The sequence below is a fragment of the Zootoca vivipara genome, chromosome 2, assembly GCF_965207765.1.
Source record: "Zootoca vivipara chromosome 2, rZooViv2.hap1.1, whole genome shotgun sequence".
Lineage (NCBI taxonomy): Eukaryota > Metazoa > Chordata > Lepidosauria > Squamata > Lacertidae > Zootoca > Zootoca vivipara.
The window spans coordinates 66,984,853-67,008,773 of record NC_142584.1 but is presented as its reverse complement, the minus strand read 5'-3'; the positions used below and the strand labels follow the sequence as shown (position 1 = coordinate 67,008,773).

The 23,921-nt window shown below is 45.9% G+C and overlaps 1 long non-coding RNA gene across 1 annotated transcript; it reads right to left on the bottom strand.

Moving 5' to 3' along the window:
• Positions 1–200: 200 nt before the first annotated feature.
• On the bottom strand, positions 201–23,699 carry LOC118081559 (uncharacterized). Its single transcript, XR_015948208.1, has 3 exons — positions 21,795–23,699; positions 5,708–5,789; positions 201–512 (listed from the first exon to the last, which is right to left on the bottom strand). It is a non-coding gene; the product is annotated as an uncharacterized LOC118081559 (long non-coding RNA).
• Positions 23,700–23,921: the final 222 nt, after the last annotated feature.

The following is a 23,921-nucleotide window of genomic DNA, read 5'->3' as shown; positions in this document are numbered from 1 at the left end:
ACCTGTTAGACAATAGAGATAATCCTCACTCGTGCTTCGTACAATGGTTAGCTCAGTCCTGACCACACAGGTGCTACCTGAAGCCCTTCTGAATTGGGAAGTAGTCCACCTAGCTTTGCGTATGGTCCTACCATAACAGGCAGCTGGAAAGATACTGAGCCTGGCTGTGAGTCAAATGGGGATGATCTGCTTGCAGGAACGTGAAATTGTTTTATTTGCAGGCATTCATACAGGTAAGTGCAAAATAATATATTCCTCTCATTAAGCAGTCCAACTGAATTTAAACTTGCTATGTCACTTAAATCAATTCATGGAGAAAACAAAAGTGATGTTAGAGGCTGGAAGAGAGAGAGAGAGACAGACAGAATGCACTCACTAAAGATTCATAATAAGCACCAGACCTTTCATACACATTTAAATGCTTGAACTAGATTGAACTGTATCTTGCAGACTTGCAGGCTCCAGACATGGCTTCATGTTTCCATTCTTGTCTCCAGTATTTTCAAGTATATCTGCAAAATTAAGAGAACATGAAGACATAGAACTCCTTCCATAATACAAACAGCAGGGGAAAGTCAGCATGAAAATGAAATACCGGTACTAGAATGAGTATTAAAATCTCATCAGATATTAAAAGCATGAGAAATAAAAAGATGCCAAACAGGCAATAACTTGGGTATCACTCAAGGCTTATTGTGAAGAGAGTTCCATTGACCAGGGGAGCATCATAGTCAGAGGCAGATTTAGGAGAGTGTGACCAGTTCAGTTGCACTGGGTGCGGAACCTTGCGGGTGCTGCAACTATGATTTACAATGAAGCGAGATAGGTGGAGGGGCACCGAATTTTGGCATCACACAGGACATCGCTAAAATTTGAGCCCCCAAGATTTTTGCCACTGCCACGGGGAAGGCCTTCTTTCTTGTTCTCTCATTTGGTATGGGTCTGCTGAAGCAGACTACAGCACACCAGTATGGAGAAAGATGTTCTTCCTGGTCATCATGTCCCATGTTGTGCAGGGCTTTAAAACTAAGCATCAGCAATTTTAATTGCGTTTGGAAATGGGCCACAATTCCATGGAATTCTTTAACCATTGGCATCCTCTTATTAATCTGGCAATCTAGTGACAGTGTTTTGCAGTAGCTGTAGTTCCCAAACAGTCTCCAAAGTCATCCCCCCCCCACAGTACACTGCAGTAGTCTAGCTATGGGAGCCGTTGCTTGAGGAATTCAGTTTGTGACTTCCAGTATGAACCAAGTTGATCTGCACCTCCTGGACTATAATGTGCCAATCAGAACTAGATATCCACTGACTTTCACATTTTTCAAATGTTCCAACACTGCTCTTGGGTTAGAAAAAAGAAACTCTAATACATTTACCGGTAGAACAAAATCCTGCAGTCCCTCTCCACCATCACTATCTTTTTTGCCTTGGGCAAAAGAGATAGTGGAAATGCTGACTCCAGTCAACAATCTGTTGGCTGCTGGTAACCCAGGCTCCCTACCACTTACCTGCTTAAACTGGAACTATGGCCGAAGGCAGGATTTCACAATCTTAAAACATCTCTCACTTCCCTAAAGGTTTTGAGAGGCTCTTCCAAATGCACCCACCCCCCAATTCTTTAAAGAGTCCTCTGCTGTTTTCTTGTCTACTCTCCCATTCCTGGTGATCAGGATGAGACTGGGATATGTCTGCAGTGTGAGGTTTTAAAGCTATAGTGGTCCTGTGGCATTTCATGATCTCTTCAAGCTGTTACTCAGCCTCGGTTTGCCCCATCATCAGACCAATGTTGTTTTGTGCTTCTTCTTGTAAAGCTATTTCAAGACATTTCCTTTTCCTTTTCCACACTAACTGTGCAGTTTTTACTCATTTGTTTTGCAGGCAAGATTCCTAAGGAAGTGTTCCCATTGAAGAGACGCTTTCTCAGCATCAAACCAGTTATTCTTTCACAGGAAAATTGTGGTTCTTCTCCAAGTAGCACTCCCATTGTTATTTTCCTGCTAATACTGTGCAGAATATGATTGTGTAAGTGTCACAGGCAGGCGTGTTGCTAACTACTGAAAAGGATTTGGGACACAGTTGCATAAAATATGCTGATTTATATGTATATATTTGTATATATATACATATATATACAAGAAATGGAGGCAGTGAGAGATTTTACTTTCTTGGGCTCCTTGATCACTGCAGATGGTGACAGCAGTCACGAAATTAAAAGACGCCTGCTTCTTGGGAGAAAAGCAATGACAAACCTAGACAGCATCTTAAAAAGCAGAGACATCACCTTGCCGACAAAGGTCCGTATAGTTAAAGCTATGGTTTTCCCAGTAGTGATGTATGGAAGTGAGAGCTGGACCATAAAGAAGGCTGATCGCCGAAGAATTGATGCTTTTGAATTATGGTGCTGGAGGAGACTCTTGAGAGTCCCATGGACTGCAAGAAGATCAAACCTATCCATTCTTAAGGAAATCAGCCCTGAGTGCTCCCTGGAAGGACAGATCGTGAAGCTCAGGCTCCAATACTTTGGCCACCTCATGAGAAGAGAAGAATCCTTGGAAAAGACCCTGATGTTGGGAAAGATTGAGGGCACTAGGAGAAGGGGACGACAGAGGACAAGATGGTTGGACAGTGTTCTCGAAGCTACGAACATGAGTTTGACCAAATTGCAGGAGGCAGTGCAAGACAGGAGTGCCTGGCGTGCTATGGTCCATGGGGTCACGAAGAGTCGGACACGACTAAACGACTAAACAACAACAACAATTTGTATATATGCAAGTTTAGGTTCTCTTTCAGAAGGAAAACAAACAAACATTAGCTCTTGCTGTCAAGGCTTTGAGCTATAGGGTCCCAACAGGATTTTCTAGGCCCAGTACGTTGCCTGCAGATTGAACTCTATTCCTCAAGGAGTTCTGGGCAGTGGTCGTGGCTTCCCATTGTAAATATTTTATCCTTAATAATAATAATAATAATAATAAATTTTATATTCCTCCCTCCCTGACCGAAGCCGGGCTCAGAGCAGCTAACATCATATAAATAAGACAATATGCATAAGACAATATGCAATATGCAAATAAAATAACATTAACATTCGTTAAAATAATATAGAATAATATTAAATATCAGCATTCAGAATTAAACAGAAATCCACTCAACAGTTACAATAAGCAATTTCTAAACTCCAATCAATAAAACAACAGCAAACCACAGTGCACAACATAATACAATACAAAATGAGAAGCAGAGACTGAAGGGTGGGGCAAGGCAGGTGGAAAGCGGCCTTGCCTGATGGAGTCTCCCCTTATAACAACCCTAAGAGGTAGGTTAGGCTGCAAGGAAGTGACTAGCCCACCATCACACAGTAAGCTTCATGGTCACACAACAAGCTTCTCTATCACAAGCCCCTCCCCAGTTGCTACACTGCCTCCGAACAAATTAAGGTAACAGATGGTTGGCATCTTACCAACACTGCACTTTGTGACATGCTCAGTTGCCCTGTAAGCAAAGTTCACTTACTGTACTTACTTACTTACTTATTTTAAAGGTTGGAGAGGCAACAGATCCAGGACCTGGTGCAAAAAACCCAAGGCTCAGGCCCTTAGTTCCCTGGCTGCCCCCACCAATGCCCCTGGATAGTGCCTAGTGATAAGTGACACAAATTCCCCCTCATGCTTGCACCGTTCTGTGATCTCTGAGTGCTGTGTTCAGGGCCGTCTTAAGCATGTCGGGTGCCTTGGCACCGTGGTGCGGAGATCACTCCAGCGCCCCTGCCCCGCCCCTTGCCGAGGCTGGTGGGCGGCTCCGCCGCGCGGCGCCCCCTACCAGCCCCGCGCCCTGGCGCCCCGCACCACCCAGCCTACCCCTAGAGCCGGCCCTGGCTGTGTTCTCTCACTATAGCATTCTAATGTCCTTTTAGAGAATTCTAATGTCCTTTTAGAGAAGTGGTGACTGCCACTCCTTAGGGCAAGGCCCTGATATTTCCGTTTTTGTTTTTTAAATATTTTGGGAGGTAGCCAACTCAGCCATTTCACTGGTGCAAGCACTTTTGGCTATGCAACCAAACTTCCCCTCCCTCCCCTCTCAACCCTGTGCGCTCTAAATCTGCTGCAGAGGGTTGGGAAAAACTCTACAACAGATCTAAAAGTGTGGGGGGGGGGTTTCTGCTGTGCTTGCACTAGTGAAACTGTTTGGCTGGATACTGCCCATTGCATTTACGATAGTTCTTCGGATGCCAAAAATTTATCTTTCTGATACTGCAGCACACTACGGCCCTGATTTCACTGAAAACAAAAAGCGCTGAAGAGCAAATTACCTTGCAACGAGATTGCCACAAGGCCACAAGGCCATCCATTAGGTGGGAATGGAATATCATGATGGTGGTACCAGACTACATTAGCATACAGTAAAGCACTAGAAGTTTTCGAAGATTCAAAATGCAACAGTAATTAGAAATCCATTTCCCTACAAGTCCAATTATGCCACGAGTCAAGTGATGTTATTCGGAAATGTAACTTTTGTATTTAAATACCAGCAGAGAGTCTTAAAAACCAACAAATCCATTATGCAATAAACTTTTGTGAGTCACAGTCCACATCACCAAATGCATTATTCAAGTTTTTCAGAAACGCAACCCATATGAAATGGCTTTCCACTGAATCAGGCTACTTGTTCATAAGAAGGAGGAGCCCTGCTGGATAAAACAAAAGGCGCAGCCAGTCCAGCATCTTACTACCCACAGTGGCCAACAGGATGCCTATGGGAAACCCACAAGCACATTAACTCTATGGTACTCCAAGATGGGCTGCCTCTTATTCTGGAACCAGCAAATGGCTATTGTAACTAGTACATGCCTGTCATGAATTTGTCAATTTGACAAATTGAAAATGAGCAGATCACAGAATCTAGGTGGTATCTGTCTGCGGGTTGGTAAATAACTCAGTTGTGAAATTTCTGGTCTTTTAACAAAAATATGTTATTTGTCTCAAAGACTGGGGACAAATGGTGACAAGTGAACAAATGATACCAATCCCCCCCAAAAAAAAGTTTGTGGAAACAATTCCCCTGGAACCTCACATGCTACTCTTTACTATGTTATTAGGGCAGCTGGATTTTACATGCAGTTGTTTGTAGTATTACCCCCATGGCTTAAAACAGGGCATCAGTGTGATGTGGGGATTGGAGGTCAACTAATCCAAAGTGAGCAGTGAGTATTTCAGATTGCTTCTTGGCAGGGCTGGCCTTGACAGCACAATCTCCCTCCTTCCCTCCCTTGGGTCTGCTTATCCACTGTCTTCCTGCCATGTTTGGCATCCATTCTTTGTACTTCCATTTTACCCATGCCACCATTCCCATTCTCCTCCATTTCAGTTTCTTTTCTGAAGTCTGTTTAAAACAGAAATGGAGAACCTGAGAACAGGAAGCCAAATGTGCCCCCAAGCCTTTCTATTTGGCCCCCAGGAGTCTGCCCAGGCCATATCATCCACTTGCCCTGTGCCATGCCCTGCTTGCTGCTTTTGCCAGACTGGAATGTATTCTTGAACTGTATAACTGTATTAATGTGTCTTCTTTGCCTGGATGGAGGCTGGAGATATGTAGGCATGTGAGTGGCTACAGAGAAACCTCTTTGCATGACTGGAATGCAGCTTACTGTAGAAAGGTAAGAGTCACATCTATTGCGTCCCCACTTTTGCCTCTAGTCTTGCCCATCACTAACCTGGAAGTTAGTCCCAAGTAAATGTGAGCCTTTGAGCTGAAAAACGTTCCACATCCCTGATCCAAAACACTGCCAGAAGTCCCTGTAAAGTATAAACAGCACTGGCTTGAACACATTTCCTACAATACAGCAAAACAGCCAGCAAAATTATAGATAGAATACATAATTTTATTTGTATGCTGCCTTTCCACAGTTCAAACCATGCTCAAGGCAGGTTGCAACATGAAATATACACAATTGCAACATAATAAATGTAGTCATAAACAACAATTAAACATCAAAAAATACATTGAATAATGTCCACATAAATCACAAGATGTAAAATAAAGATACAAAAAAACCAACACTAAACAACAGTGATAACTTCTCCCCCCCCTCCCCGCCACATAACAGTCGTCCTAGCCCAATAGTCTGTTCAGCAGCCTCAATTTTGTAGCTTGCGTCAGGACCCCGCCCTTTCCGGCCAAGTGAAAAAAGGCCTGCAGGGCAGAAGGATCAGGTCTTCTAGGACTCACAGCCAAAATTATTATGATCTTGTAGCTTCACCAACACTACTGCCGCTCTGTCTGCATCACTATTGGATCTGACCTGCTCTCTACTGCAGTTCCAAGCACATTTTGTACAACGAATGTAAAAGCCCCCCCGAGACCGTTGTGTTCAAAGAGCACAAGTATGAAAGGATGTCCTAAACATAGGACCTTGGGGGCAGGGCTTGCATACATTCCCCTGTTCCTATTTTAAACCTCACATGCTCAGATGAATGCCTGAACATAATAGCCTGCTGGAGCAGGCCAGTGGCTCATCTAGTCCAGCATCCTGTTCTCACAGTGGCCAACCAGATGCCTGTGGGAAGCCTGCAATCAGAACCAGAGTGCAACAGCGCTCTCCTCTTCTGTGGTTTCCAGCAACTGGTATTTGGAAGCATTACTGCTGCTAGCAATAGAGGTAGAAGCTGAAAGGGGCTTATGCTGAGCCACATTCTGGGTCTCTGTGTTTCTCATAGTTCCAATTCAGCAGCAAAGAGCGGTTTTTCCCAGAGGAAAGCAAATGGAAGTGTGGAAGTGATGGTTAAGTCTCAAAACCACGCATAATTTCATAAGTGAGTCTCCACAGTAAAAATAAAAATAGCCAAAGCATTTTCAAAATCAGCTAATAAGTCATCACCAGGCCTAAACGTGTTACACCTGGCTTACATATGAGCCTTCAATAAGAAGAACTACCAACAAAAGAAGATTGGCAGACGAAATTGATGGAATATGAGGAAAATCAGGAACCAAGAAGATCAAGTATTTGTTAGAGACTGGAGTAAATTTGTAGTTTACTTAAAAAACCACTGTAAACAGTTAAAATCATTGGTAGTGTTGTAATGACATTTGTAATGTGAAATTGATTACTGGTATGATAATTAGGGATATACAATAGTTGGATAAAGCAAAAGATGCAAAAACTTAAAATTTTAATATAAGAACACATGGGAGGGAGGGGAGGGGGTCCAAACCCTGTGATTTAATGTTTGAATTGGTTAAAGTGTATAAAAATGTGAAAATCTAATTTAAAAAATTATTGCGGGGGGGGGGGGATACATATGAGCCTTCACGTCCTTCAGTCATGAACTGCACAAAGTCCAAAGCAGTGGTAAAATCTGTAGTGGGAGAAACCAAAGCCTTTACAGGTGGAGTGTCTACTCTGTGGACTATATTGCTCAAGGCAACTTGCTTCAACCAGTCTCAGATTCATAAGAGGCCATGCAGTCTTCCCTACATTTAGGCCTTCATAAAATTGCTGTGACTATTATTTTTTAAGAACTCGGGTGTATCTATATACATTTTTGGATAATTGTTTTCTTCTGTATATTTTAAAAAAATTTGTTCTTTTAAATATATATATATATTACCTTCTGGCCTTAATTGAAAATCGAAAGTGCCCAAGCATCTCCACTTATATCCCCCCCTCATTTGGGTTCCCATGTGCCCTCCTTTACAGAGGACAAATCTCTATTTGAAGGGCTGTCAGAGGGCAGTCTTCTGACGGAAAGATTCCTCTGTGTGAAGCACTACCAATCCAAGTCCAGTTTAAAGATACAGAGAACCCAAAAAAGTGAAAGCAGGTGGAACCTTCAAGCTGTTTGTCAACAGGCAACAGCTGGCAGCAGACTGAGCAGGCACACAAGTCAACTGAATACTGCCTTACCCACTATGGTGAATGAGATGAATTTCTATTTAAATTACAGTAAGATAATGAAAACTTTATTGAGACCTGTGTCCTTGTTTTCTTTTGGTTATGTAGTTCCTCTTCTTTAGTGATGCATAAGTCATCAACCTAACAAGCATGCTTGGCAGGAAAGCATACATTGAGCTCATGGGCATAAAGCAGCAATGAGTGAAAGGGGCAGTTTAATCTGCAATAGGCATGTGTGTGTGTGTGTGTTTATCTGGCAGTGGTTGCAGGGCAGGCCCAATACACCAACACCATACACACACACACACATCCCTGCCCAAGACAAGCTACATACACTAGTTGTTGTTGTTGTTGTTGTTTAGTCGTTTAGTCATGTCCGACTCTTCGTGACCCCATGGACCATAGCACGCCAGGCACTCCTGTCTTGCACTGCCTCCCGCAGTTTGGTCAAACTCATGTTCGTAGCTTCGAGAACACTGTCCAACCATCTTGTCCTCTGACGTCCCCTTCTCCTAGTGCCCTCAATCTTTCCCAACATCAAGGTCTTTTCCAAGGATTCTTCTCTTCTCATGAGGTGGCCAAAGTATTGGAGCCTCAGCTTCACGATCTGTCCTTCCAGGGTGCACTCAGGGCTGACATACACTAGCTAGGGCGAGCCAATTTAATTTGGCACCTGAGTCAGAAACACATCTCAGCAACCCACATTGAGATCTTGTATTAAGGTTTGTAAGAAACCTCACTGTAAAACAACAACACACCAGATACCTCAAATGACAAAGGGAGAGAAAGATTATAAACAAAATGAAGGATTCAAAATTAATCTCATGAAAAATACTGTCTTTAAAGAGAAATATATTGTTGCTAACTAGCAAGGTTCATTTCCTGCCTAACAAAATTGTTCTGATTTTCAGTAGAAATTTTTTGGAGGGCCAGCTGCTTAAGAATTATATTCAGACTTGAATTGATGTGCTCCTTGCAAACATCAGGAGTACCTTGGCACCTTGTGACATCATGTGGTCACTTGTGGTAATGCACAAAGTGTTGTCTGGCCATTCCTTTCAGACTCCCCTCTCCCTTCCTTCTCTGATCACAGTACTGTCTTCCTGGCAGGATTGGGCCAAAAGTCACTGTAGCTTTGCTTCCATCGGTGATAGGGTATGTGGTGGATAACCATTTGTCCTCAGTATCTGGTACCCTGAGCATGGTGGTACTGTTTAGCAGTTATGGCCAACAGCCATTGATAGCCTTACCCTTCTTGAATTTACCTGTTCTCTTTTAAAGCCATCTAAGCCACTGCCCATCACCACATCTTATGGCTAAGAACATAAGATGGGCCTGCTGGATCAGGTCTGTGGTCCCTCTAATCCAGCAACCTGTTAACATGGTGGCCAGCCAGATGTCTATATGCTAAGTTACATACGGTATGTTAAGTTACTTATATTCATCATATATATATATGTGTGTGTGTGTAAATGTAGAAATTGTGAAAGTGCGGGCTCCACTTTTCTCCGTAACCGCTTGACCGATCGTCCTGAAATTTTGACACAATAATCCAAGCCACTCCCCGAGCGTTGTTAGGAAAAAAATCCCTCAAATCTCATACCTGGGCAGGTAGAAACCTGTTTTTCCACAAAGTAAAACAGCGCCCTCAAGTGGAATTCCTCCCACAGTACACCCCCTTCCTGTGAAATCTACACCACACCCACAAACCAAATAATGACATCATCAACCAAGCAACTGAAACCACCAAGGCGGCCATTATCAGACCCCTAGGCCCCTGCCAGGCTGCTAGGCCCCCACCAGGCCCGGGGGGAGGGGGAGAGGGGGAGCGCCCGGATCGCAGGCTGCAGCACGGCCTTTGTTTTATGTAGGCCCCTGCCAGGCCCCCACTAGGCCCGGGGGGGGGGGGACAACCCACAGCAACGCACTTGGGGGCACGGCAAGGGGTTTTTACTTTAAAATTTAGCGGGCGTTGTGTCACATGCGAGGCTCCGGCAGCCATTTTAAGTAAGGGCAGTCATGCCCTTTTTAACACGCTTTATACCAGGCATCCCCAAACTGCGGCCCTCCAGATGTTTTGGCCTACAACTCCCGGGATTCCTAGCTAGCAGGACCAGTGGTCAGGGAAGATGGGAATTGTAGTCCAAAACATCTGGAGGGCCGAAGTTTAGGGATGCCTGCTTTATACTATGACTGATTGCAAGTCTCTGCGTCTTTAAAAAACAACAACCATGCACTTTCTCTCCCCAGTTTAAGTCCTCAGATATTTGCAGTGGCCAACCCCCCCCCCCCATTTACAATCTCCTACCTTCCCCTTGCCACTTCCTGGGTTTTTTATGGAACCGAACAGCTCGGGTGCTTCAGAACTCGCCTTCTGTTGCTACGGGGCTGTGGGTCTTCACTATTTGATCCTGCCCCCCGGTCGGGATTATTAAAGTAGTTCTCTAGGTTCTCTGGGTCACCTACTCCAAAATTAGAAAATCCAAATAACAAAAAACACACATACACACACACACAAAACACACAACAACGCCTAAATCATACAATACCCACCAAAATAAATGACAACCCCAAAAATAAAATTAAACAATAATAATTTCTGCTTCTCATGTTCTTATTTCAAAAAAAATTAATCTAAATATATATAAATGTTCACGATGCGTACGCAGGGGTCAATGTATGGTGATATAGGGGGGAGGGGACAACACTCCCCAGGGAAAACAGAGGGAAGGGTGTCCTACCGAAACACAGGGATGAGCCAGGGGGTTGGAGGGAGGAGGGGTGGGATACGTCATGGATCAGGACAGGGAGGGGGGAATCACAGGGATGACCAACAGCAACGTGTGGCCGGGCCAGCTAGTAATAGTATATAAAGTATAAACTCTTCTAAAATGGCAAAGCATAGCTGCAGGAAATGGTGTAGGTACATTTTCCCTCCCAGACTCTGCAGTACTATTCTGGAAAGTACTAAAGGGAATTTAAGGATTTAAAAAAGTTTCTCGGATACTGTGAGGGAGGAGGTTACTTACTAAGGCTTCAGAGCCATGTTCCACATACTTCTAATGGTGATGCTATCAAATGGGGGGGGGGCAGTGCCTGATCTACAAATTTTGCCATAGGGAGCAAAAGTTAGCAGTGTTGCCACCTCACCCTAAAGGCAATTTTCAAATAGGTTGGTGTTTGGGTGAATATAATACTCTGAAAATAAGTAAGGAGTTGTCCTTTTTCTTTATACTGCCCTGTTAGTTTAAAATTCAAGTACGGGCATTTAAAAAATAACATTAGTAGTCAGGATATTGTATTGTAAGATGATACTAATGATAACACAAGACCATGAAAAGCAGGAAATCAAGGCAGATTAAAGATCTCCAACACACTAACACTTCTAGCTTCTTGGGTGTATACAGCTGACAACATCCCTAATATGCCCAAGCACTTCCACCCACATCGGCTATGAACTGCAAAGCCAAGCGGGAGACCAGGATATGGGGAAGTCTCTGTAAGCAGACCACCCTTTTGGCTTGCTCTGCCTAATGCCCACCCGCCGGCCCTTCCTAGTGCAGTGTGTCCTAGTTGGAGACAGTGGTAGCCAGCAAGTTAAAAGGTGGAGTGGCTTATCTGGGCCCTTCTCCCATGGCATGCTGGGCACCCCAATGGTATTTGTAGAAAGGGAGTGCCTGATCTTGCTGCAGCTGCTCCCCGGGCATTTTGGCAAGCAGAGGTGGAGAGGTAAGAGGAAGGGGGCAGCAGTGGCTGTATAAGTGACAGGAAAGGAGGATAGTACGGAAAAAAAGAGGAAGGAGGAGAGGTGGGACTGCTTGCTTGCTTGCCTGCCTAGCTTTGGGGCCTGCTGCACCTTAGAACAAGGACTGCTGGGCATTGGCAACACTAGGCAAGGTGAAAGGGCAGGAAAGGATTGGTCTGATAGCTGAAACTGGGCTGGGCTGCAGCCGGTGGCAGACATATATTTTGGTGGTCCTGAAGCTTGAACTGTTATGGGGGCCTTGTGTACCCAACTTCACAAACTCTGCCAGTCAGCTGATTTGTGGAATTTGTGAAGCCAGGTACAGTGGACAAAGCCCTGTGCATTGCACCCCCAAGGACCCAATGGAAGAGTCCTTAGCTTCTGCAGTTTAAAAGCTACGTGTGTGCGGTCATGCCTCTCAAAATTAAGTAACCGCTGAAGCCTTGAAGAGAGTTGCTTTGTTCTTATTCTCTCAACACAGAATGACTACTGCCAAAGAGCTGACAACATTTATGGCATCCAGAAGGGATGAATCAAACTGAGATACAACCCCACACTGACTCCTGCACTCAGGAGAGATTCCCATGGCTTGTCATGGGAAAGCAGCAGTGAATAGACAGTGGAAAAGTAGTCATGCCAGCAGCACATTAGGAAGCAGAAAACAGATGGAGCGATAAAAGAAACCAAGTTCCTCAGATGAAGAATACAGCCGTCACTGTTTAGAAGTTAGTCTTCCCAGTCAGTTCCTAATACACTTTCCCCAAATCCTGGTTACTCAACATTTCTTTCTACTTGCCACCCTGTAGCAAGCATTGTGTCCATAAGAACCTTGTCAATTATCACATAGATTGCCAAATGATTAGTTTGTTTTGTTCAGTTACAGTAGCTTCTCTACCATTTTGTCTTTGGCAGAGTACATATGGAAAGTAACCACCAATTTAACCAGTTCTGTGAGAGTTTCTGTGTCTCCTCCTGGATATGCTGAACTCTCCAGCATAATTCCCAAGCAATCTAAGATGCGGTGTCAAATGGATACACATGATGTGTTCTACAAAGACCAGTTTGTACAAGCCACACTGCTAGCTGCTCCATTAGACACCTACTGTAGGGACCACAGGTTTACATGTACATCCATCAGTATGAAAAGAAAAGGCATCATATTTTGTTTCTACTAATATCAGTCTTCAAGTAAGAGAACAAATTCTGAATGCTAGCACCTATCTATCTATCATTTCCTCCTCCCCCCCCCCGCCGTAAAATCAGCTATACAGTACATTACTTCAGAAACTCTTTTCCATCTGTCCCCTGGAAGTTCCCTAAGAATATCCCATTGCTCTTAGATGATGCTGTGCAGCAGCATAGCTAGCTGCTCGGGCACCCAGGACAGTGCGCACGTCCTGTGCCCGGGGGCAGGGCGGGTCGCCCATGGGGACGTGGCAAGCTGGAACAGGGCGTGCTGAGAGGAGCCTCCAAGGAGTCTGCCTGCCACCTCCCCCTCAGCTGTAGGGTGGCTGAGGGGGAGGCAACAGGCGGGTGCAAACCCCACACTGCCATTTTGGGCAGTGCAGAGCCTGCAGGCACCCGAGCCACCGTGTCACTCCCAGGTGTTAAGTACCGGCCCCCACAGTGTGGCACCCAGTGCAACCCGCCCCCAGCCCCTCCCCAGCTACGCCTCTGATGCTGAGTGCTTAACATAAAAAGATCTCTACTCCTACAACTCGTTTGTAGACCCTATGCAGCACCTCTCAGGACTTAATCACAAGGTGCATCATGGATTCACAAGAAGTATGATTTCATTAGCCTACAGCAAAAAAGCAAAACCACATTGAATATGTCTAGATCTTACCTTTCCTCCAAGTGGCTAGAAGTGATGTACATGCACCATTTTATCCGTACAACAAACTGGGAGCAGGGGTATTTGGGGGCACAAACCCATGCCACACATGTGCATAATATTTGCACAAAAATAATAGGAGGAAGAATTCAACATCACACTAAGGCGATAGTTCCAAAGCAGTGATCTCCCCTCTCCTCCCTGCATGCACCGTTGTGGAGGTTCTCCCAACCCCCCTAAGAGCCAACTTTGGGGATTGCATGGGGCACGTGCAGAGGGAAGAGGGGGAGAAGCCCCATTGCACAAACAAAGCTGAAGGTGCTTTTTAGTTTTGAAAAAAAAAAGTTGAGTAAAGGGGGAATAAGATGGTGTGAGAAAGTGGACAGGGACTTTTTTGCCCTTTCTTACAATACTAGAAACTCAGGGCCATCCACTGAAGTTGAATGCTGGAAGATTCCAGACAGACAAAAGAAAGCACTTCTTCACACAGCATATACCCAAACCATTGAATTTGGTCCCACAAGATGTAGTGATAGCCACCAAATCAGGTGGCTTTAAAAGATGATCAGAAAACTTCATGGAAGAAGCAGCAACTACCCACCACAGCTATGTTCTTCCTTCACTGTTGGAGGCAGTAGTGCGACTGAATGCCAGTTGCTGGGGGCAAAAATGGGAAGAGTATCATTGCACTGAGAGTCTGCTCACAAGCTTCTCATAGACACGTAGCTGGCTGCTGGGAGAACAGGATGCTGGACTAGATGGGCCTTTGGCCTGATCCAGCAGGGTTCTTCTTAAACATATATTTTTTCAATGGTACTCATCGTCTTGAGATCAGGCAAGAACCAGACTGATCAAAAATATTTATTTAGTATTACATTTATATTCCACCTTTTCTCCAAAGAGCTCAAGGTGGCATGCACACTTCTCTCTCCCAACCTCCCCTTTTAACCTTATGACAATCCTGTGAGGTAGATTTGTCTGAGAGAGAGTAACTGGCCCAAGATCACCCAGTGAGCTTCATGGCCGAGTGGGCATTTGAACCCTGTTCTCCCAGATCCTTCTCCAGCACAAGGAACAATACAATAATGATACATGGTTTTCCTAGACAAGGACCAAGAGAAAAATAATTTAAGGAACTGCAATAAAATGTTTACAAATTTAGGTACAGCTGCTATTTTATCAGAAACCGTAAGAGGGCAATGTAAACAAAGAAATGCCACAGGAAAGAATTTCCAGGGATGTGTAAGTGCTTGGTAGATTGGCTTTCCCAAAAGCTAAGTTAATTTTATGGCTTGCAGGCTTTTAAAAGAAAAGTATGCAATTCTTAGCCAGAATTTCAGGCCTGTTCTACCTCTTGTTTCTCTGGAAATCTGTCTTTGCCAAAATAATTCCTGCCTGTCGGGTGAATCTATACAGTGTTTAACTCTGCTCCCTTCAAAACTTCCACTGCTTTCTAGTTCCTCAGCACTAGTTATCTGTTGCATGGGTGAATATCCATAGATCCTTGTATGTAGTTATGTGTATATAGCTACATGCACGCAACCATCAGATGCATCCAATGATAAGAGAATCAGGACAGCAATCGGACATATGCATTACTGCAGACTATCTCTGAACCTCTTTTACAGCTACACTCCAGGAAACATTAAGAGTACAGCAGATCGTCCTAAACTCGCTTCTTCCCAAATCCCTAGCTCATCTTGTCTCTGGTTCCTGTGATCTTGATCTGGCTTCCCTGACCTCGGCTTTTGGACTTCTGGCTTCCTTGACCTCGGCTTTTGGACTTCTGGCTTCCCTGACTTTGGCTACTCTTGACTCCAAGTAAGACTTCTGGCTTGAACTGACCTTCTCTACTCTTGACTCCTATGTAACTGCCTGACTTCAACTGACTCTGACCAGTCTATTGACCTTGGCTTGTCCTACCCCGTCTGCTGCTCTTCAGTGTGCCTACTTGCTGGCACCTTAACAGATTGCAGACGCACTCATACCCCTGGCTCTGAGTATGACGGAACCGGGGGCTGCCGGTGGGGCTCCCATAAACCCCCCTCCTTCTCCACAAGCACAGATAGATCAGCTGCAGGAGACTGTGCATCAATTGCTGCGAAGCAATTTGATACTGCAGGGACATGTGGAACAGTTAACCATTGCTGTGAACACCCAGCAAGCGCAGCATGGACTAGGAGGAGCCCCACCTCCTCGGCCACCCCCTGTGCTGCCGCCTGCCAAGTTCAAGGGGGACAGACAAGAATTCCCCACCTTTAATTCCCCTGACCTAAGTGGCCCGGCGGGAAACAAGAGCCCAGGGAGGAGGCCGGGAGCCGGCGCTATGCAGCGTGGGGAAGGGGAAGAAAGGGGAGAGCAGCCTGGGGGGAAGCCCCTCAGCGCACGCCCCCCCAGATGTTGCGCCAGGTGCTGCTGGTCTTCCCACGCTACGCCACTGGGCCAGAGCGCCTGCAGGATGAACGCCTCAAAGCAACTGCTGCCCAGCCACCGCAGGAGGAGGAGGTGGACGCGGTGGCATCCTCAGCCCGGAGAAAATGTTTGAAGGCTCCCGACGGCTCCGGAGCTTGTGGAACGGGGGTAAGGCTGGAAGTAGCGGCCGAGAGCACCAGCCCCGTCGTCTTGCATAGTTTCACGCAGCTGGATCCTGACCTGCCCCGCTGGAGGATTTGGACGATCAGGTGGAGCCAAGGCTCAATCCTTCAAAAAGGGCCATCAATGAGAAAAAGGTGGGAGAAACATCAGAGTTGCCAACAGCCGATAAACCTGTGGAAGAACAGCCAACGTCTCTGGAGAGAGGCCAACGGGCAGTTAAAAGGCATTTAATGAAGGCAAAGACAGCAGCTTTGGAAATGGTTAAAGTGATAGATGCAGCTCAGTCCTTGTGGGAATCGATGGAAGGCAGCAGTAGAGGCAGCAGCAGCAGCAGCGGCAGGAGTGGGAGCAGTGGCAGCAGCAGCAGCAGCGGCAGCGGCAGCGGCAGCGGCAGCGGCAGCAGCACTTCCTTCTTTCATTCTAAAAGGAAGAGCTGGAGTTCACAGGAGTCAGAATGGATAAAGGAAGGCGTGGAAAAGTTTGTGGAAGGGAAGTGGACAGCCATTTCCAAGGAATTCCCCTTTCAGGATCGGACTCCTCAGGGGATCAAGGACAGATGGCGAACCATGAAAAAACAGAAGATCTGTCAGCCTGGGCATGAAATGGACTGAGCTTGACCCCCACACTGCACCAAAGTTCTTTAGGTTTTCACATACGCTAATCATAAAAGGCCAGGACACGCCGTCGAATGCCTTCTCCGCGTCAATGAGCAACATCGCAATTTCGAGGCCTGGATTCATGTCAGCGTATTCCAGAAGATCGATAATTACTCTGACGTTATCTTTTATTTGCCTTTGTGGAAGAAAGCCGGCCTGATCTCTTTCTATTATTCTACTCAGGAAGATTTTTAACCTATTTGCCAATATGCTTGTGAAAATTTTATAATCGATGTTCAATAAAGAGATTGCCTGTAAAAAAAAACACCACACATTCACAACAGCCCCATCTCTCCTTGTTTCTAATTAACCTCCCACAATACAACTCCACTCCCATCTTCCAAGAATGTGAAAACTGGGGCATCCTAGAATCCTGCTGTTGGACTCCAGCTCTTTCATCAGCTCCCTGGCTAGTGGAATATGGAAATTATTGTCCAACAATATCTGGAGGACCACAGGTACCCCATCCCTGTCCTCATTATGTCTGTATGCTTATTCTCTACAGTAGCAATAATGGGACTTCTCTATCAAGTCCCTGAAAGTCTCACCAACGTACCTCTCTCAGTGTATCCAGGTTATTTACCTTTGCCTCAAAGGGACAAGCCTTCTCCTAATAGCTAGGATCTCAGTGCACTAAGCAAACAGTAACCCTGCTAACTTTCTACTTTCATGCATTTTTACATTACCAAGTCTTTGGCAAGGTATAGAAATATTTTTGTTGGTTACATATCCCCATTCCATGTACACAAGCCAACCAGACTAGCAATTGAGTTTTGTTTCAACATTGACAATGAGACAGTGAGCATCTTCTGGGAGCAAAAGGTTAGTTTAGGAGATGGAGGTCTGGTCATATAGCACACACAGGTCTGTCCATTCTGCACACCCCTCAGCAACTCCTGTGTGAGGCAGCTACCTCATTCTGCCTAATAGTAAGACTGACTTTGACTACATTCAGTTCCTATAAAACCCCAGGAGTCAATCTCCTGCAAGACTTGAGAAATTTGGCTATGGCTAGCTATTTCAGCATTTGTACTAAAAGATTTTTTCTCGTTTCATTTTATTTAAGCTTCAGGTGGCCTGGTTTTTACACTGAGAGGTGGAGGGTATATTTGTTTGAAATTAAAGTCAGAGGTTTAATTAGTTCTCTCACACTATTGCCTCAAATGCCCTCAGCAGAATTCCAATCTGGGGTGAATACTTGGATCTTAGAGCACTATTTGCCTTTGCCCTAGGCTTTCATATTTTACCTTTCAATATTCTTGGCATCTCTATACATCCAAGTTAAAAATAAACGTATCATCTCTCTCTTTTTTTCTCTCTCTCCCTACCCAGTTTCTGTTTTCTGTACTCATATATAAGCTGATATTAGTTATTTGGTCAATTGCACCAATGGAATGCATTTCTTGAGAGATTTCACACATGCAGAAAAATAGTCTCACATTCCTTAGCAATATTACTGAGTATCAAAGCTAAACACATAAGTATAAGTTTTAGGATTGATTTCTCAGATCAAGAAAACTTCCAATCTCATTCACAATACTTTTGGTTCTGTCAACAACTAATATCTCATTGCCAGTTGTGGTTATCTTTGATGACTCACCAGATGAATAAAATAAATCTTAGGAGGTAAATAATATCCTTCTGGAGCTCAACAGACCGCTAATCAAATATTGTATTACAATTGATAATGCAATGCACTTGATGTATATTGTTATGGGTTTGTGGGTGCCCTGACTCCCACTAGATTCTGGGGTGTTTGGGGTTTAATCAGTGCTTTGAGAATTAAGATGGGTTGACAAATGTTGCATTTAGAAGTGTAAAAATGCAGGCTACCCGTTTTTCCCAGAAAAAGTTATTACCTGGGAGAGAAGCTATTAAATTGGGGGGGGGGGGAACTATCAATGGGGAGAAGACTGTTATATAGGGAAGGGGGCCATCCTCCAACTGTTTGTGCTAGTGGGCAGAGGAAGAAGAAAAAATAGGGTTTCATCCTGGATGATGGAGGCTGAAGAGAAATTGTTTTGGCAAGAGATTTGAAAAGCAGGGGAGAAGTGAGGGAGAGCTATTGGCAAGCTGGCTGGGACAAGCTGGGAGAAGATACAGAGATGGCTGTTTAGCTGCCTTTTAATCCAACACTATGCTTCTGTAGAAAGCAAGCCCCCCCTCATGTGAATGTTGGAAAACCCTCTACTGTATATACAGTATGTGAAAATAAACCATATATCATAAAGACACTGCAGTCTCCAATGTGCCTAATTTCCAAAGGAAATATGAATCCTGTGTGAGTGCCAAGACCCCTGGAATCACACCACTCAGAGATTGGGGTGGCATGGAACAATATATACCAAATACAGCTTTGATGATAATTAAGGTGCTTGGCTTTCTCTTCACATCTGGCAGTCCCACTGCTGTGGAATGCTGAAGAATGCAACCATTTGTTTGCCTCATTGTTGGACCCACTGTTCTTGTGCATTCCCTTTCCAGATTCCCAATAGATTTCATGCAAAGCACAGTTTAAGGCACTGTCTATGGGTAAGGTAGCTCCATAATGCCCCACAATATCAAACCTTTGATCTAGCCACCATTAACCATTGATGGACAATCATGCTGAGTGAGAATAAACAGTAAGGTGTTCATATAGCAGCTAAAGCAGGGAAGAGAGAAATGACAGAGTATCCATCATAACCTTGAATGTTAATAAATTAGGTTATAGAAGAGGAGAGTCCTACAGATTTCTATGAGTCTGCAGTCAAGAAGCCAGTTTTATATAGGTCCCTGTTCTACTGCATCTGCAGAATCCAGAAAGAATTGGGAGTGGTAAGCATGCATGGCATTTTTTCCATTTGGAATAGAAGCTTATTGCCTCCCTGCATGCTGGCAAAAGAAAAATAAACCTGCCTTTGCATGTTGCATAAGGAGGAGGGGCTGGGTTTTCTCCCAACCTCACAAAGATTACCACTTTCTCTGTGTGTGTGTTATTTATCTACACACGAAGAGAAAGAGGTATCTCTCCTCCTCCTTTAAAGCAACATTTGAGCTTTGCCACGTAACATTTTACCAATGATTAATACTGAAAAAGTCAACATAGAGTTCTTACTTTCTAACATCTGCACATACACTTTTATACTTCATTATTTAAAAGCAAGTTTTAACAAGACAGTCACGAGTCATTCAGGTTTACGTGCCAAACACAAATTTTAGCAACAAAGCCCTTTAGAGTAACTACCATTCCTCCTGGCACCACCTAATATGAAACCTGCAAAGTCAAGTACAGTATTGAGTTTAGTTTTAACAGAAGGGTTTGGGTTTTTGGTTTTGTTGTTTTTTTCTTTGCATTTCTTATATTGGCCCAAAATGTGCAATATATTAACCCTCCTTGAGGGACATTGATGGAACCTTCAACTTTGGCCAGCTTCAATCACTACTGAACCTTAACAGAATCTGGCCAAAATAAACACAGATGGAATCCACTCCTCCTGCCTCTTACACAATATTAATCTTGGCCCTCTTAAAGCAGGGATCTTTTAAGAGCTGCTCCTAGGAGCTCTGTAAGCAATAATCCGAAAAAAAGGAAATTGCCATTTCTGGCAACAACAAAAACATCTTTTTACCACTGAATAAATTTAAACTGTTTCTCAAGCCAATTACTTTGGAGTAATCCTACAGCAGCCTATTGGAAATTCATATTTAGGCATCTAATACTATACTCAGGTTCTGCAGACTGAGAGGCTTATGATCTTGTGGAAGCCCCCTTACACTGGCAGGATACGAGATACCCTGCTGGTCTGACAGATATACTAGTGGAACATTCAAAATACACTGATGGAACACTCCACTGGCAGAACTGTTCCACCTGCGAAGATATGCCACCAAAGTGGCCAAAACAGGGTGAAATTATGTGCACGACAGAGGTGATAGGGGCAAGAATTACATTTGTGTCAAATTCTACACCCACCCAAGGCCACAGAAATGCCCCTGTCTAGGCTCCAGTCGGGGAGCTCCTCTAAGAAAACTCCCCGACACCGGTATGACAAAGTATAGAATGTGGTGTAAGTCAGGCTTCCCAGTGTTTTCGACTACAGCTTCTATCATCCCTGAGCATTGACTGGCTGGCTGGGAATGATGGGAGTTGGAGGTCCAAAAACATCTGGAGAGCACAAAGTTGGAGAAGGCTGGTGTTAACTCACTACCCAATGACAGCATACTACAACCACCAGTATATAAACCCCACTACAACCAGTATATTATAAATTCTCCCACACTTGGAAGTTTGGTAATGGGGAATTAAGAGGGAAAGGCACTTGGCACAACAGGAGAGCAATTTGCACCAAAGATGGGCACCAAGATATTTGCCTCCTGAACACATTTGGAAATATGCACCCATTGCTAACACTTTTCAAGTGGTCCATGGACAAAAATGTTGGGGAGCTGCTCCTCTAGACCAGTGTTTCTCAACCTTTTTTGGGCCACGGCACACTTGTTCTATGAAAAAAAATCCCGCGGCACACCAACTCTGTGCCGCCCTATATTTAGTTTAGTTTGGAGGGGAGACGTAAAGCATGCCACTGAAGAACTGCTGCGCGGTAGCCAGGCGGACCCACCAGGCGCAGAGCCTGCGGAGCGAGCGGGGACACGTTAGACGGCACGCACAGACCCCAGGCGGGCAGACACGGGCGCGCAGCTGCCGCTCTGGCCCGGCGAAGGGAAGCCCTGCGCAGCCTTCCCCGCCTGCCTCCTCCTCCCTAGGCGGCGGCAGCGGCGCCCTCTCTGGCCTCCGGCTGGATGCAGACTCTAAATTTTGCCGCAACCTGCGGCGACGAGAAGGGCGATTTGCACTGTTATGCCTCGCGTCGTGACCCGGCCGGCTTCCTTTCCGGTGGGTCAGCGACGTGACAATGCAAATCGCCCTTCTCGTCGCGGCACAGTAGTATGCCGCGGAACACCGGTTGAGAAACGCTGCTCTAGAACAATGCTTGCAACACCTGAGCAGACAAAGCTGAGAAGCAGTGAGGCTTTACCAATCTTTACTAAATACAGGGGAAAATAGTAACTGTGCTAATATAAAATAGCATTTGTTACCTATTTCTTTTTTCCAGGCTAGGCTCCTACACCTTCAGTTGTTGCATTACAGGCATAAATTTCACATCATCTTTTTCTCATCAGGCCCTGCAGGGAAGGTAAATGTTTAACCTGTTGAACTCTGCCCATCATGCATATTGTTAGGAGGTTAAGCTGTAGGCCTGAGTGCCTTCCAATTCCTGGATCCAGCAAGGATTAAAATCTAGCAAATGATTCAACTGTTGGAATAGCCAGGCCAACTTCTTGGTGACTTAATGGGCCCCTAAGTATGGGTCCTTAGGGCCACAAAGGAAGTGGCTCTGTGCAAGACGACAAATGGGTGTCTGTCCGTCCATCCCCCTCCCCGGGTCTGGTAGTTAGAAGAACAAAACCAGAGCTGAGGTGTGAGAGCTAGAAACAAGAAGCAGGCTGGGCAGCTGAGAGACAAAGTCATGCCTGATTTCTGGTTGCGGCTATGGGAGAAACAATACCCTTTTGGGGTGTTAACGCTGTGACACCCTCCACTCTTGGCTCAAGTTGTATATGTACATGTGTAAATAAACCATATAGCCTAAATATATACCCAAGGTAAGTGCACCGCTCAGAGATTGGGGAGGCATAAAACAAAATGTTAGAGGAACCCTGACTGAAGAAAAACAAAAACAAGCAACTTAGTGGTGCTCACCTGAAGGCAAAAGGAGACATGTACAGTCACTGCTTGGATATTGTGGGTGGGGGCTTTAAATGGGTTTCTGAGGTGAAAATCTGCCTTACTGGGAAATTCGTATTCTACGAGGTCTATCTACTCAGAATGCAAGGAATAGGTCCTCTATTCACCTCACTATTACCCCCTCTGGTTAAAACAGGGCGCTGGGCGGGGGCATTATTTTGTTTTTATTCTAACAAGCAAAGGCCTGAGCAGCGGCAGCAACAAAAGATCCATTCCTCTTTTCGCCAGCACTCCTCCTTTCGTGGCCTCCGGGGCCGCTCCATAAAGGCCTTGGCAAACCCAGCCACCTCGACTTTCTCTCTCTCTCTCTCTCTCTTTGCCTGCCTCCCTCCCCGCCTCACCCCGCGGGCGGATTGTTCCCTTTGCTCTCCCGCCGCCGGGCTGGGCTGGGCTAGGCCAGGCCAGGCCAGGCCTCGAGCCAGAAGCCGCCGAGGGAAGGAAGCGCCTTTTATGGCGCGCGAGGAAGGCCCATGTATGGCGCGCAGGACAGGAAGCGCCATGTATGGGCAAGGCAGTTCCTGCTTGGAACCAAATGAGGGCTGCTTCCGCTCAGTTTTGGCTCGGCGGCTAGGATCGGATGACGGGGACGGCTCGTCTCGCTGCTCTCGCGGCTCGGAGGCTGGCAAAAGCCGGCTTGACTGAGGCGGCTTCCCTCCTGCGCTTGGCTTCCACGGAGGGAGCCAGGCAGCTCCAGCCAAGCAGCGGCGCTTGCTTGCTTGCTTGCTTGCTGGGGGGCGGCTTCCCAGGCGCGGGAGGCTGCCCGGGAGCGGGGGCTCCTCCTCCGGCGGCGGCTGCTGCTGCTACGACCACGGCCTACTAGTGTGCTCCTTCTCCCTCCCTCCCTGCGCCTGGGCCGGCTCCAAGAGTGACGCAATGCCTTTCCTGTCACTTAATGGTCAGCGCCGAAACAGGGCTTTAAATTACAAGCAGCTGCTGGCGAACTGAGCCAAAACAGATTCTCCCCCGCTGACTGGCCCCGTCGGGAGAGCGCGCCAGCTTCCAGGGCGCGCAGGAATCCGGTGTCCTCGCGGAGAAAACCGTGTGAACCGACCGAGCCGGGGTTAAAAAAAAAGGGAAAAACAGAAAAAGTCTCCGGATCCATCCATTCCTCGCTGCAGACAGACAGAGTCAGCACCTTCCCCTCATCCGCTCCCGCTGCGGCCGTCTAATAAAATCCTTCACTTGGCAGTCTGGGAGCTCCGTGCTTGCCAAAGAAGCGGGGATTCCCAGAGTCGGCTAGGAAGAAACGTGAAGGGCGCGTTTTAAAGGGCGCGCAGCAACCTTTCGACGGTGGGTTGGTGGGGTAACCGGCTCTGTGCTGCTCGCACGGGGAAGGCTCTCTCCTGGAGCCAGAGAGGCGCAGGAGGGGCAGCGCCCACCAAAACGATGGGCAGCTCGCTTGCATTTTAAGTACTACT